Source organism: Nycticebus coucang, chromosome 1 (genome assembly GCF_027406575.1).
Source record: "Nycticebus coucang isolate mNycCou1 chromosome 1, mNycCou1.pri, whole genome shotgun sequence".
Taxonomy (NCBI): domain Eukaryota; kingdom Metazoa; phylum Chordata; class Mammalia; order Primates; family Lorisidae; genus Nycticebus; species Nycticebus coucang.
Window position 1 is genome coordinate 89,279,241 of NC_069780.1, and position 15,939 is coordinate 89,295,179.

A 15,939-nucleotide genomic window follows, 5' to 3' on the forward strand; every position below is an offset into this window, starting at 1 on the left:
TTGAAAATAAGAACATCAAGAGTCTCAAGATACAGGAAGAGTACAAAAGTTTCCCATACTGTAAAATTTATATCAAATCAATCCTCAAAAATGACTATTATATGATGTAAATAAATAGAGTGCCACTGGTGTTAGAGAAAAAAAAAATTAGTGGATATTGGGGAAGAGTTGGCATTCCATTAGTATGAGGTTAAGAGACACCAAGAAATTTGAAATAATGAAATTAAACAGCGCACTTAGAAACTAGATAAAGCACTTTAATATCATTAATAAAATAAAAGAATGGCATTACTGCATCTGTGAGGTTGCTTAATATCTGTCTGATTCATGCAGGAAGGAGTCCAGTTACACACAAACCCTAATAGTTGAAGGATATAAAGCAAAACAAAACACTTTATAAAAGTTAACTTTCACTGAGGCTTCGAATAAGGTCAGAAATCCATTTTATGGCCTATGATGTATCTTCTCCATTCTGCATTTAAAACCCTTTTATCTATTCATAGAAGCAATGCTGACTCACTTGAAATTACAAGTACCTTTTCATTTATAAAATACTACATTTGACTTTCAGGATTGATAATAAAAATGCTAATACATCATTATGGAATTCATACAAATGTTAACCATTGACTTGATGGTTTTCTATGCTTAAAAGAGATATTTCTATTAGACTATTTAAATGTTATATGCATTTTTAAATTTTGACCAGTAGAGAGAGTCAACAAAATATATACAAAACTTATACAAGAAAAAATAAGTAATAATTGTAGGGAATTATACAGGAAAAAGTTCAAAATAAAACCAGGGCAAAATAAGACAGCGATGAAACAAAAAGTATGAAATAATCCCTCCCTGATATTACTAAATAATGACAAAGATGGGGGATTGTGCATATTTGTGTGATTTGACCTCTATACCCTTATATCTGAAAAGTAAATATTTTAATGCATGTTGAAATTTAATTTCCATCCATGTTAGAAAAGAATATAAATAGAAGACAAGGGTGAACATTATGATCTTTCTTGGGAACTAGAGTTGCCTGTCAGATTTTTGTCATTTATAATGCACACCCATGTTTTTTGGCCCACACTTTCAGGAAAAAAGAAATCTTTCATTTTATTGTTTTAATTCACATTTTTAATCTGTTTATATTTAGCTACTTGTTTTTTGTATTGCAAAGGAATTTTGTAAAAATAACAACTATATTTCTAGCTCCAGCCTAGTGTACAAACAGAAATATGCCCCTTTCCATTGGCCAAAAATGCTTACCTTGCAAGTTCAATGTAAGTTCAACAAAACTGATTGCCATATTCCAAGGTATTATTTTGCATACAGGTATGGAATGGCTTTCTAGAGGTATACTTTTCATGCATAAACATCAATGAAAGAATTAAAAACATTTATATATGTAGTACATAAAGAATTGGTACTGCCTTCCATAATGTGTATCTTTATTTTCACTCAAAAATTGGGCAAAAAGTGTGCATTACACATGACAGTGTATGGTATATTAACAAAGACACAAATATGAGTATGAAATATAAAGCTAGCACTTTCTCTAAAATACCTTATAGACTAGTTACAAAATTAAACATACACACAGGAAAGTTTTGTTAGAAATACCAGGTACATTTAAATTGTCAGAAAAGTGGAATAGATTTTTAGTGATATAAAGGTGCTAAAGAAATGCTAATATAAAAATTGGAAAGAATTACAGATTTAATGATTAAAGAACTAGAACACTAAATAATGTATTTATATTTCTCAATATCTTGATGACTCCTGTGTTAAAATTCTTGCATACTTTTTATTTTTACTATTAATTTTTTTGAATTAAAAATAAGTGTTTAAAACATTATGAGTTTTAAATAAACATAAAATACACAGCTGCCAGATAAGACAAGGATAGTGATTTAAATTTGAATTTTAGATAATCAATGCATAACATTTTGTTGTGTCTCTTATGCATTTTGATATATATTTGTTCTATTTTAATTTGCTAAACTGGAAAGTCTAATAATAATAATGATAATCTACATGTGAAGAGCAAAATATTACTGTTGTACAATTTTATATTTATGCATAGTAGTACCTTATTTTTATGTATGGTGTAATAAGTTAAAAATGTGAAATGAAATTTCTAAGGCAAGCAGAAAATAAAATAAAGCTGTAGTGAAACATCCAATATAGGAAATAAAATGAAATACTACAAAGAAGGCATAAAAAGATAGTAGAAGAAAAAAATAAATGAGAAACTATAAAACACAAAGCAAAACAATAGAATTAAACACAAACTTAAAAATCACTATACTAAATATAAGTGGATTAAACACACCAATTAGAAGACAAACAAAATAAGGTTGTCAGATTACTAAAAATGCAAAATGACAAACATGCTACCTATAAGAGAAAAAAACTTCAAATGTTAATAAAAGGTTAATGTGAGAGTAAGTAATATAGGAAATAATAAAACATGTAAGGTGTAGGCATAAGAGAAATAGTGAATTTATATTTAGTTCAAAAAAGTAGATTTCAGGGCAAGGAATACTATAACATTAAAAAGAAATAGGCATAGCACTAATTAATATGTATTTTATTAAAAACAATTAAGAATTTATAAAGCAAAACTGACGGAAATCAAGTAAAGAGAAAAACGATGACAGTTGGCCTTTTTAACATTTCTTAAAAACTGATAAATCATGTAGTCAAAATAACAATACTAATAATTGGGTAACAATAAAGACACGAAAAATATATTTGAAATATATATACATTATGGAATGACTACAGTTAGCTAATTTTAGTTATATAATTATTTTTAAAACAAGAAAGCAAAAATAATGGTAAAATATCTGAAGTAAAAAAGAAAAATATGTGAAAGATACAATCCCTTAGCAATTATGAATTGAGCTGCAATAAACATTCTGGTACAAATATCTTTGTTATGATGTGATTTTTGGTCTTCTGGGTATATGCCCAGTAGAGGGATTACAGGATTGAACTGCAGATCTATTTTTAGATATCTAAGTGTTCTCCATATCTCTTTCGAAAAGGAATGTATTAATTTGCATTCCCACCAGCAGTGCAAAAGTGTTCCCTTTTCTCCACATCTGCGCCAAAAATCACATCATAACAAAGATATTTGTACCAGAATTTTTGTTGCAGGCCTATTCATAATTGCTAAGTCATGGAAGAAGCCCAAGTGCCCATCAATCCACGAATGGATTAATAAATTATGTATATGTACACCATGGAATATTATGCAGCCTTAAAGAAAGATGGAAACCTTACCTCTTTCATGTTTACAGGGATGGAATTGGAACATATTCTTCTTAGTAAAGTATCTCAAGAATGGAAGAAAAAGTACCCAATGTACTCAGCCCTACTATGAAACTAACTTAGGGTTTTCACATGAAAGCTATAACCCAGTTACAACCTAAGAATAGGGGGAAGGGGGAAAGGGAAGGGAGGGCGGGGGGAGGGCGTGTAGAGGGAAGGGGATCGTTGGGAATTACACCAGTGGTGCATCTTACAAGGGTATATGTGAAACTTGGTAAACGGTCTGTGAAGCTAGTGAATGATGCCCCATGATTATATCAATGTACACAGCTATGATTTAATAAAAAAATAAATAAATAAATAAAAAAGAAAGATACAATCCCCTAATTTGTCCTACAAGGCATTTTTAGAATGTTTTATATAAATAAAATTATATGCAATAGCACATGGATTATTCATTAAGATAAAACATATTTGACTAAGTATCAGTCAATTTTAAAGGCCTGAATTTATAACAGGTATTTACTCTGATTACAATGGAGTTAAAATGAAAAGCACTACAGATAAAATACTGAGGAAGACCCTCAAATAATTGGAAATTAAACACACTTTTATGACTAAGATGGGTCAGAAAATAAAACCAGAAAAATTAGAAAAACTACAAATTATACAGTAACAAAGATAAAACAAAATTTTCAGAATGCAGCTGAAGTAGGGATTATGGGAGAAACTGGATATTTAAATTTTTATACAAGAAAAAAAGAGATGTTTCAATTAAATGATATAATCCTATCTTAAGAAGCTAGAAATAAAGAGAAAAATAGAACCTGAAGTACATACATCAAAAGGAAATGATAAGGTTGAAAGCAAATATTCAAAAAAAAAAATGAAACCATGCAAGAGAATGTGAAAACCAGAATTATTTCTTCAAAAACATTAATAAAACCGTCATTTTTCAAATAAGGTTAATGAAACAGAAAGACACAAATAGAAAATGAATGCAATGTTAGATATATATGTTAGGAGTGAAAGAGGACATTCTACAGTTTATATACATTTTTATGGTAATAAGACTTTGTTATGGATCACTTTTTGTAATTGTTCGAAATGGGAAACAGCCCAATATGAAAAGGTGAATGCATAAACAAATTGTGGTGTGATAACACAACATGCTTTTGTTCAACAATAAATGGGGAGAACCTACTGAGCAACATAGATAAATGTCACACACAGTACTTAAAATAATACTGACAGGTGCTACAGTCCTGATTGAATCTGTGTGACTGTGGCTTCTATTCAGGTGAAATTCAAGTACAGGAAGAAGTAACCTATCATAAATGGTCAAAATCGGAAACGCGGTGGCATCTTTGGCTGAGAAAGGAGTTTTAACCTAGAAGGGAAATGGAGTGATGGGCATAATCTATATCTTAATTGGAATGTGAATACGTATATATAGTATATGTACTTATCAAATCTCAAGAAACTGAACACTGAAAGTTAGAGTATGTCATTGTATTTGTTTACACAAATTACAAGACAAATTTTAAAAGAAAAATAAAACTGAAATGAGCTTGCTTCAGGAGAATATGTAGGGAAAAAAAAAGCATTGAGCGAAAGTTGAAACTTTGAGGAAGCAGCAGACTTAAGAGAGTTCTGAGTATTTGCGGTGCCTGTGGTTCAAAGGAGTGGGGCGCCGGCCCCATTTGCTGGAGGTGGCCGGTTCAAACCGAGCCCCATAAAAGACTGCAAAAAAAAAAAAAAAAAATACAGTGTTAAAAAAGCCAAGAGATTAGGGAGTTTCAATGTTGGTGGTTTTGATTGTTTCACAGTATTATTTGTAGAAACTTCTTTAGGTAATGAGTGAAGACTTTCCACCATTTGGCAGACATTGCTGAGGTCAGAGAAAGTGACTCCCATGAACTCTTGGGAGCACAAATTAAATGACAGAGTATTGGGGTGTGACTGGAAAATTAGGGATGAGGATAATAATTTAAAATTTTTATTTTCAAGATACTTGATTAGAATCCCGGTGGCTCAGTGAGTAGGGCGCCGGCCCCATATGTCAAGGATGGCAGGTTCAAACCCAGCTCCAGCCAAACTGCAAAAAAAAATAGCCGGGCGTTGTGGCGGGCGCCTGTAGTCGCAGCTGCTCGGGAGGCTGAGGCAAGAGAATCGCGTAAGCCCAAGAGTTAGAGGTTGCTGTGAGCTGTGTGACGTCATGGCACTCTACTGAGGGCAGTAAAGTGAGACTCTGTCTTTAAATAAATAAATAAATAAATAGGATGGCAAAGAGAAAAAAATTAAGAAGTAACTCAGAATTTAGGAAAATCTTGAAGAAACTGGATTGGATCCTATATCTACACATGCAAAGTCATTGTTACCTTCAGTGTAGAGCTTACAAGTATATGATAGTGCTTATTTCTTAAAATGCAATAAGGTTTTCTTTGGATTTTTGTTTAAGTGGAAAAGCACAAACAGCAGTACGTTCTCAGGACAACGCATCAGTTAGTCGTCCCAAATCCTGTTGTTAACAACAGAAGCAAATGGCAGTGAAAGTGAGCACCGTTTCCGTAACCCTTACGTTTAATTTTAACCACTCGAGGTCCTCTTGGATATTTGTTTTCAAATAATCTCAGTCCAATATAACCTGCATTATCTTGAAAACCAATATTTACAGATTACCTCCAATATACTGCTGAAATTGTTGTGCAGCATAACCTGGCCAACAAATGCATTTATGCCCCGACTTGGGTTCCCGTTCACCAGATCTTGTCTTAATTTGCATGGATGAATTCAAGAAATTGTCTAGCTTTTGACTCTCCAGTTGAGTTCAGCATATGGAGAACAATAGCAAGAAATCAAAGGATGAGGGAGACTGGGGATAGATAGGTAGGTAGATAGGTAGAGAGAGGTAACTTAGAGATAAAGAGATAAATTCCTTCCATCCCAGCACTCGCAGGTTACTGAGTGTCAGTTGTGTTCCTTGAACTAACATCACATTTGCTGTCAAGGGTCTCTATGCCTGTCTGTCTTTCTCAGTATCCTTGTAACAACTGTTTTGTTTTCCTTTTTAAAGCCTCCAATTAGGAATGGGACCTTACTGCTAGTAGGCCCTGTCCACTCTTTTACAGACAGTTCCTTAATTAAATTCTTAACAAATTCTTGACTACATGCAACATATTTTTTTCCTGCCAGACTCTGACTGAGTCCCCTCTTTCATTGACAGAAATATTCTACGTGAAAAGGGAAAGAAAAATGGTACACTAATCTCTTACCCACGTGTCAAAAAAGGCATGGTGCAAAATGTATTGACAATATACAGATATTGTAAGGGTCACAGGAAATTTAATAGAATTCATGCATCTTCACCAGATGATATCAAAATAACTCTCAGTTCCATTGGTTATGTACAAAATATGCTCTAAAACATTCTTATATAATATTGGGTCCAAAATCCCATAGATGAGCATGTGGGATGCTTTTTATTTACTCAACAAATATTTATTGGGCAACTTTCTAGAAGATGGAAATTTATTGTTAAAAAAAAAAAAAGACAAGGCCACTGCTTTCACAGAGCTTATATTTAGGTGAGGAGAGACAGGCAACAAGTGAATAAATAAACATATACTAATATTAGGTAGTGTTAATCTCTGATCCTAATTATTTAGGGAAGTTATTTTAGGAGCATGAAGGTGGTTGGTGCATTACATGGGCACGGAATAAGAGCATAATCAATATTTCACTGTCTATTCTGCCTCTTGGCTCTTCAATAACTGTTTTTGATGCTAACGAGGCTTTGGCATCCACTCTGTGGGCCTCAAGATGTGCTCACAGCTGGGCTGCCTGTCTATCCAGATCTGAGTCTGTTTTGACTGAAGGATACAGGGTGTCTTTACAGTGATCTCCAGAGAAATCACCACGGGGCTTCTGCAGGGTGTCAGCTGAAGGACTCCAGCAGAGCCAGGATGCCTTGTGACATCAACATAAATAGCTGCAAATTGCCAGCTGGTACCATGTAATCAAAAACAGGTGGCTAAATTTGTGCTGAAATGCGATGATGATTATTGTATTTTGAAGGTACAGTCTGTGAACATTCCTGTGTGTAATCAGGAAGCCTGTTCACATTACCAATGCTATAGTCTTATTCCAACCCATATCTATGACTTTACCAAGTTGGCTTCTCTATTTGCTTATGTCATTTCAAACATCTGTTCTTCTATACAGTTCATTTATACAGTAGTCGGGAACCAACTATGAACCTAAAGTGGTCTTCTAAACATGAGTGCCATGGTGTGTGGCACACCTTTTGGGCATGGGACACAATTATAAGAGAATCCTTATTTAACAAATGCAATCAAGGTAACCTGGTTCTTTGTACCCTCAATGAATCCCCAACAATTAAAAAAAATGAATAAATAAATAAATAAATAAATAAAAATGTATGCCAGTGTAAATATTCTTTCAGCTTATTTCTCAAGGTACAAATGATATAAAACATAAATATCTCCGCCTCACATAAAATTTGTATCCTTTTGTATATGACGAGCATGCTACTTAATAATTAGCACCTACTTTATTTCAAGTCTATCATGTTTTAAGTCTAACTATAAAGTTACTATAATTATATGTTATTTTAACAATTTTTTATGTCCCCCAAATCTTTAAAAGATAACTTATTTCTATTTTCTACCAAATTGTTATCTTATCAAACAAACTAATCAGTGTGCAATCTGCTTTTACTGATTTTGGGCACGTATGAAGTGGATTCTTAACAATATTTCTTCTTTCACTAAGAAATTACATGTAGTCATTTCATTAATTCTTTTAATAAGCTGCCTTGCTCTGAAGTTTCTTAATATAAAATACAGACATACATCATAAGACATGATAATCCTTTAAGACCTTAATCATAAGTTGAATTCTCTATTTCTTTCAATAATTATTTTTTACTTTAAGGAAATCAGAATAATTTGAATACATATTTGCTAATTTGACGATGTGTACTCCACTATATGTTTTAACATTTATTATTTCAACATGATTTAATATTTTTAAAAAATTAAGTTGCTGTGATATAAATCCTATTCTTGTTTGCTGAAGAGTGCCATTTTTTCAGAAACATTCTTTGCACATTTTATGAATATTCAGTTAGAGGACTTAATATCTATCATATTACTTAAGCAAACTCTGTTATACTACTTATTCTCTTTGGCACAAGTCTTTAAAAATTAGATGAAAATAATGTACCTGCTTGATTTTGTATTGAAGAATATAATTGAAATGAAAAAAAAATCCAAAAAGACAACAACAACAAAAATACACAAGCTGGGAGTGGTGGCTCTCAACCGTAATCCTAACACTCTGGGCTAGAGGGTAGATTGCCTGAGCTCAGGAGTCAGAGATGAGCCTGAACAAAGCAAGACCCCATCTCTACTAAAAATAGAAAAACTAGGCAGACGTTGTAGAGGATGCCTGTAGTTCCAGGTACTTGGGAGGCTGAGATGGAAGTTCACTTGAGCCCAAGAGTTTGAGGTTGATGTGAGCTATGGCACCACAGCATTCTAGGGTAACAGAGTGAAACTTTGTCTTAAGAAACAAAGATAAACAAACAAAAAAAAACATAATATAAAACAAAAAAACAGTTCTTAACGAGTTCAACCATGCTATATTTATTTCTTTCCTGAGTTTGTATCCAGATCTTCAAACTGCGTGTCTAACAGATCTATTTAACTCACTTTAGCAGTACTATTAGACTAAAATAATTGATTGCTAAATATCTTTAAAATTAAGTAAAAATGTTGTTTTTTTATTTTAGAGTTTTATTTTAACTAAAAGCTATAGCTTACTTGTGCTGCCTCTCCTGCCGTAGGAACGTGATGTGCTCTTACAACAAGCATGAATATTGTTCATTCAGGCTTCCGAGGACTTAGGAGATGGCTTCGGAATAAATTTACAAGTCACACTGGAAAATCCTTCTCATTCTTAAACAGACAATTGAATTCGTCACTCTGAGTGATATTACTGAGTTTGATTACTCATGGGATTGACTAGGTATGAAAGAGTTCTGTCTTTAAAGACAGCATATTTACCACCACTAAATATATTGGAAATTTTTTCCTTAGGACCCAAATGAAATTGCATGGAAGAAACTCAAGACGTGTTCAGAAATTCCAGTTGTCTATAAATTGTCCTTTGATAGTTGAGGTGTATTCATTTCTCATATAGCTCATTACTAAATGACTCCACAGGTTTATAATGTAATTTTTAGCCTGTAACTTTTAAGTGTCTTACCTGAAGTCAAGAACAGTGAGACTTGTGGTAGGTTTGTGTTTGTGCATACATGTGTACTAAACTGAAAGAAAATTTGTGATTCACAATGTTATTTTTGGAGTAATCTTTAAAATATTTTCAGTAATGAAATAAAATATAAAATATATACTTTAAGATGTCTATATTCCCAAAGTGTCTTGTTCAAAATTAGTAAATTTTTTCATATATTTGTCATATGTTAATATTTTATAATCAAATAATCAACTATATGATTAACTATATCAATACTATATATTAACATATGACAAATATATGGAAACATTTACTAATTTATTATTTTAATAATATAGTACATTATTTTAGATTACTAGTTAGCATAACTTTATAAGGAATTTGTAAGTTTTTATTAGTATCTGAATGCTAGTAATAATTATTTCAAACACTATGCACTTGCATTAGAAAACATCACAGAAGTTACGACATGGACTTCTATAAAGGGAATGTGTGTCACAGTCCACGGCTGCCACTGCTTGTCAGGGCCAGCGACTGGCCAGGTCTTGGCCTGGCTTAACTAGGTTCTAGACGCGGACCACTAAGCTACTTTGCTCAGGAACAATTTCTCTTAGATGCCTGAGGGCTATCTACTTCAGCAGGAGAGAGAGAGTGTGTTACAGAGAGTAAAGCAGTCTTAGAATAGATAGATCTTAGTCTTTAGCAGAGCTCGGTAATCTTCAGCAGAGAGACGCCATGCTGCACGCCGTTCTGCAGGCAGGAGAGGAGACAGAGTCAGAGTAAGCGGGTCCATGACAGAATGTGCATGCTCCCTATTGCCTGCTTCTCCAGCCTCATATAAGGTTAATCTCGTGCCGCTCAACAGCGCAGGTGTAGAGACTGCCAATTCACCACTCTCATCTCCCGAGCTCTCATGCTTGTTAGGAGAGCTAAATCCCTCTCCGTGCCCTTTTCACCAAGGTGTTCCATTGTTGAGCTACACAGGTGTTTCTTATAACACTCAGTCCTCCTAGCCATAGGCTATACCGGCCGCTACAAATGTGCAATGGTTAACCAATCACAATCCACTCTGACAATGATTTTATTTTCATTATTTCATTTTTTCTTAAAATCACAATATAAAGTAGAGTTTATGTTATGAAATTTTACAGATAAGGAAATTAAGTCACTGAGACTTTGAGTATTTACCTAGGTTAACAGGTTAGTGAACATTAAACACAGGATTAGAACCTAAGTGTTCCATATTCCATTACCAACACCCCTTCATGCAACAAGCACTCAGGTAGTACTGACGTAAGAACCTCCTGGAAGATTATTTGTACCTGGTTAGGAAAAAATAAAATATTTTTTTATAAATGTAAGTAAATATGTACATTTTCTTATTTGAATATACCTAGAAATGTATATTTAATCCTAAGGCCTAGATTAAGTACAACACTTGAGTTTCCTAATAACCTATATTTGATTTCACTGTTATTTCCAATGTCCGCTATGTGAGAGTATTATAGAATTGTCTCCTTCCAATGGTACAGTCTTTAAATCTGGGAAAAATGTCATAATAGAAATACTACATTTTTTATGTTCAGGTCACATAATGTATGTATTGAATATAATTGATTAGAAAATGTCAGTATCAGGGCGGTGCCTGTGGCTCAGTCAGTAAGGCGCCAGCCCCATATACCGAGGGTGGCGGGTTCAAACCCGGCCCCGCTGAACTGCAACCAGAAACTAGCCAGGCGTTGTGGCGGGCGCCTGTAGTCCCAGCGACTTGGGAGGCTGAGGCAAGAGAATTGCTTAAGCCCAGGAGTTGGAGGTTGCTGTGAGCCGTGTGACGCCATGGCACTCTACCGAGGGCCATAAAGTGAGATTTTGTCTCTAAAAAAAATAATAATAAAATAAAAAAAAGAAAAAAAAAGAAAATGTCAATATCAGATCAAAAAAGTCAAAATGTCCTGTACAAAGTGTAATTCAAAGTTTTATTAAAAAATCATTATTGAGATAATGATGAATTGGTAATTATATGACACTAATAAATAACTTGTTGAGTGTTTTTAATGTACAAGCATGTTCTAAACCTTTTTCATGGGTTAGCTCAATTGATACAATTTTATGAGAAAGCAACCATTATTATGCCCATGAGGAAACAGACATAGCTTGTGTAAGTAACTTGTTCAAGGTCACATGCAATTAAAATAGCCGTGCGGAGATTTAATGCCAGTCAATATCGCTCCAGAGCTGCCTCTCCCAAACATATACAAAGGAACAAAGGCATTTTAAGGATCACTTATATTTGCTTTTTTCAGAAAGCAGGTTTGAAGATCTTTTCTTTTTCTTTTTTAAAGTTTTTCTTCCTCTCTTTCTCTGCTTCATGTAATTCTATTATATAATAAAGTAACTTCTGGTATTCAATATTTGTAGGTATAACCTTAACATTTTAATTTCAATGTAATATAAAATCATTTTCTACTTTTAAAAATCCAAGAAACGTCTAACAGCACATAAAATTGTTTTTCTAGATGTTTTGTTTTAAGAAAGGGTAAGAGTTTTCTGTGTTGTACAATTGCAGTAATTTCAGGCAACCAAAATGACATACTATTTATCAGAAATGTATAATACCATTTTCCAAGAATAATCCATAAAAATAATTTCGGACATAATTAGGCTTTTCATAAATATAATAGCTACAATGAAAGGATCATCAGCCTTGTAATTTTCATTATCCTGATTTCTTGATTATTTTAGCTTTGATTTAGGAGACAGAGAGTTACTACTTTTGAAATTGTACTTTCACTATTTAAGTTTTTTATCATTCTTCTAAACTAATACTATCCCAAATTCATTTTCTGTAATGCAAACTACAAAATAAGAACAAAGCCCCATCATCCTTTTTTAAAAAATACTGGAATATGCAGCCTTTAACACTGAATTCTCAATGATTAATATGTTGGCATGCCTTGTAAAATTTCAAGAAATTAATATAATGTGCTACATATTTGCATATTATATCCAACATTATTTCTTCATACAATTGTTCAGAAAAGACATGTTTTTCTTCAGTGTAATAAGGAGAAAAGTCCTAGCTATATGTTTACAATGTGTTGGTTAAAACTCTGCTCTTTATTTTCATCATTTTAGGAGTAACCTGTGGGTGCTGCCTCTACCTGGAAATTTTCTGATCTTCATGGAAAAGGGAAAACATGGTTGAAAACAAATCATGAGCCAATTCTTAACCTACCTACCAGCAACACATATCTCATTTTTGCTTGCAGTCCATTGACCAAAGTAAGTCAAATAGCCATTCTGACTTCATTAGGGTGCGGAAGTGTACCATCTAGAGTTCATGAGTCATGGGATAAAATCTGCTGTCAGGGGGGCAGGTGGGAATACTGCTCTCTTGGGAAAGAATGAAACAAAGGGGGAAAGAATTACAATCTACCGTGGCCTCCGTTCAGGGATTAATGGCAAACATGTACCCTGCTGAACATAGTAGTTGCTAAGTAGGTATTTTTGAGTAAATGTTAAATAAAATTATAAAGTAATTTAAGTAATTATAAAATTACTTATAAATTAAGTGGGACCACACCTATGGTGCATTTTACAAGGGTACATGTTAAATCTACTAAGTGTAGAATATAAATGTCTTAACACAATAACTGAGAAAAATGTGGTGACCATTTTTGTTAACCAGTTTGATGAAAGTATTTCAAATTGTATGTAAAACCAGCACATTGTACCCTATAATTGCATTAATGTACACAGCTATGATTTAATTAAAAAGGGGGGAAAAAGATTATTCTGCACCCATATTTTGTTATAAACAAAAAAAATAAGTAATTATAAAATTACTTATACATTAAAGAAATTTTCTGGGGAAAAATCTTTTAAAAAGTGCCCATTCATCTTTTAATCTGAAGAAATGAGGAATAAACCTGAATATTTCATTAGAAAGGAGTAATATGATTGTGTTTTCCCATTTTCTGCCTCTTATCTCTTCCAGTGAGATAGGGAATCAGCTTACACATGGTCTTAGCTTTTTGACTGGTTAGCTATTCATGGATTGTTATTCCTTAGCTATCCACAATAATAGCACTGAAGCTATCACACTTGTTTAAAATGGTCAGAAAACAAATACTCTCTAAAGCTTTGTGAAGAAAACAAATACTCTCTAAAGCTTTGTGATGTCTTCTTAATTAGCAGTATTTTTACTTGAGGGACACTACAGCAAGAGTGTCTAAAACCCAGAAGTCTTGCAACAGTTTCCTCTCTTGCCTCAATTGCATAACACACCCCCACCCACACACACACATCCCAATTCCATTGGATATTTTCCGTTAATATGTATCAAAAAATTACAACCACAATTATCAGTATCTTTCAGAATGTAAACTCTTAGTTCCTACAATGTCCCATACATTTTATCCCTGGTTTCAAACACAGAGTTAAAGAGTAACTTCTAACTTAGGGAAAGAGATGGTAGAGTTTCAGGGGATTTTAGCCAGAAAATGGTAGAAGTTAGTTAGTGTGTACACAGACTCATAGTGTGAGGACTGTTGAGGACTGTTGAATAAAAATTGCAATGTCCGAAGTGAAGGGAGACTAAAGTGCATTGATTGTGTTACTGTATAATGTAATGGATTTTAAAAACATTCACCCATTTAATTATTGGAGTGACCATCCAGTGTGATAAAACGAAGTAGAGAAAACCGTTTTTCCACAGTTGAGTAGTCTCAGGCAAATGATAAATGTGAGTGCCTGTGAACATATGCTCAGTGAGGACAGAGAGGAGGACTTAGCATACTCTTTCCAGTGGAGGAAAATCATGTGTCTGGCCCAAAGACATTTAGAAGACCGTGGAGCATATAAGGTCAAAAATTTGTATAAACTTGGAGAGGAGCAAGGATATGAATTTAGAGGGCTGACTTATGCTTACCCATATCTCCAAGGGAAACAATGATTCAAGTAAAATCTATTCTTCCATTGAAATTGTCATTCCCACATGACAAAGTTAAAACTCAAAAACTTTAAATCCTCTGCTCATGGTACTTAGTTAATAATAAATTTGAGCCAGGAATTGGATGCTGTCCTCCTAATACTATCCTTTGCTTTTCATAGAAATATACTAAAATACAGAAACTGTCTTTTGGAAAATTTTACAGCATCAATCTAAATATAGTTTTCTCCCAGATTCTGTGCTGTTAATGGTGTTAAACTTATGTGTTTAAAGTACAGAATTTTCAGTTGTGTCTGGTTAACTCTCTGGCTACACAAATTCCAGCCATGTTTACATGCATGTGTATACATAAATACATCCATATGCATAGCTACATACATGCATATATCATGTGCATATATAATTTATAAGATTTCATTTTTGTAATAGGTTCCTATGATAGAGCTTTTAATTCTAAATGTTATTATAAACACTATTTGAACATTTAAATTTTAGCAAATATTTTATAGTAAAATGAATGTTAGAGTCATAGGTATTACTTCTATATTTGAGAAGTATATTTTGTTTTGCTCATTGTATTACTTTGGCTTGTCTTGAGGTTGTGTAAGTTAAGAATACTTTAACTTTAAGTTACAACTATCTCAATTATTAAAGGAAATACTATTTTTAAAATTCCAGTTTATCTGATAATCACACACACAGATACGCCCAAGAAATGTGATGTTTCAACAGTTTATTTAACTGAACTGCATTTTGATTTCACTAGTATTCTTCATGAGAGTTTGGTCACTTCAGTAAGCTATAATCTTATTATAAAATTCATTGTAAATTGATTAATTTATGTCATGTTGCAGACTAGTATTGGTTCAAGACTCCCATAGTATCTCATCTTGTTAAATGAGATTAGCAACACTGACACTCATACTTTCAAAGCCTACGCTCTATAAATTCTTTCAACATAGGAATGTAGGAGGCACCTGAAGAGAAACACCTTGGTGATGGAGGATTGGGGAAGGGAGTTCACATCATTTAACATCATTTAAGATCATTGGTCTCTTGTTAAAGAGCACAAGGGCACATAAGGGCATGTGACGAGAACACTGACATTATTACATAGCAGTCTCCACACCTGGGTTTCTTCTATAAATAAGCTCAGGAGAAGTTACTGTGAAAACTAAGAGCGACAGACTGCTGCTGAGATTGCAGCCGAGATGCTGGCTCCTACTAATATTAAATAAATAATATTCTGTCACTTCTAAGGTTCCTTGGGCACCCAAGACCAGGCTGAGACTGACCCTGAGTAAGCAGGTGCAGCGGCCCGCATCCAGTTGAGTAGGCCAGCCGGAGACCTAGCATCCCGGCTCCAACGAGGCCCTGGTTGGAGCCGGAGATGCGGTATCTGGGTCCAACAAGTGGCAATGAGGAGG

At 33.6% G+C, this 15,939-nt stretch overlaps 1 protein-coding gene and 1 long non-coding RNA gene across 5 annotated transcripts in view; one reads left to right on the forward strand and one right to left on the reverse strand.

Annotated features, from left to right (window-relative positions):
* Window positions 1–15,939, reverse strand: part of FSTL5 (follistatin like 5) — a 778,095-nt gene that overhangs the window by 448,048 nt on the left and 314,108 nt on the right. The gene's annotated exons all lie outside the window — the stretch shown is intronic.
* Window positions 1–15,939, forward strand: part of LOC128581276 (uncharacterized) — a 47,581-nt gene that overhangs the window by 24,730 nt on the left and 6,912 nt on the right. Inside the window, exon 2 of the long non-coding RNA XR_008378787.1 lies at window positions 12,697–12,843. This is a non-coding gene — a long non-coding RNA (uncharacterized LOC128581276). The remainder of the gene's footprint in view (window positions 1–12,696; window positions 12,844–15,939) is intronic.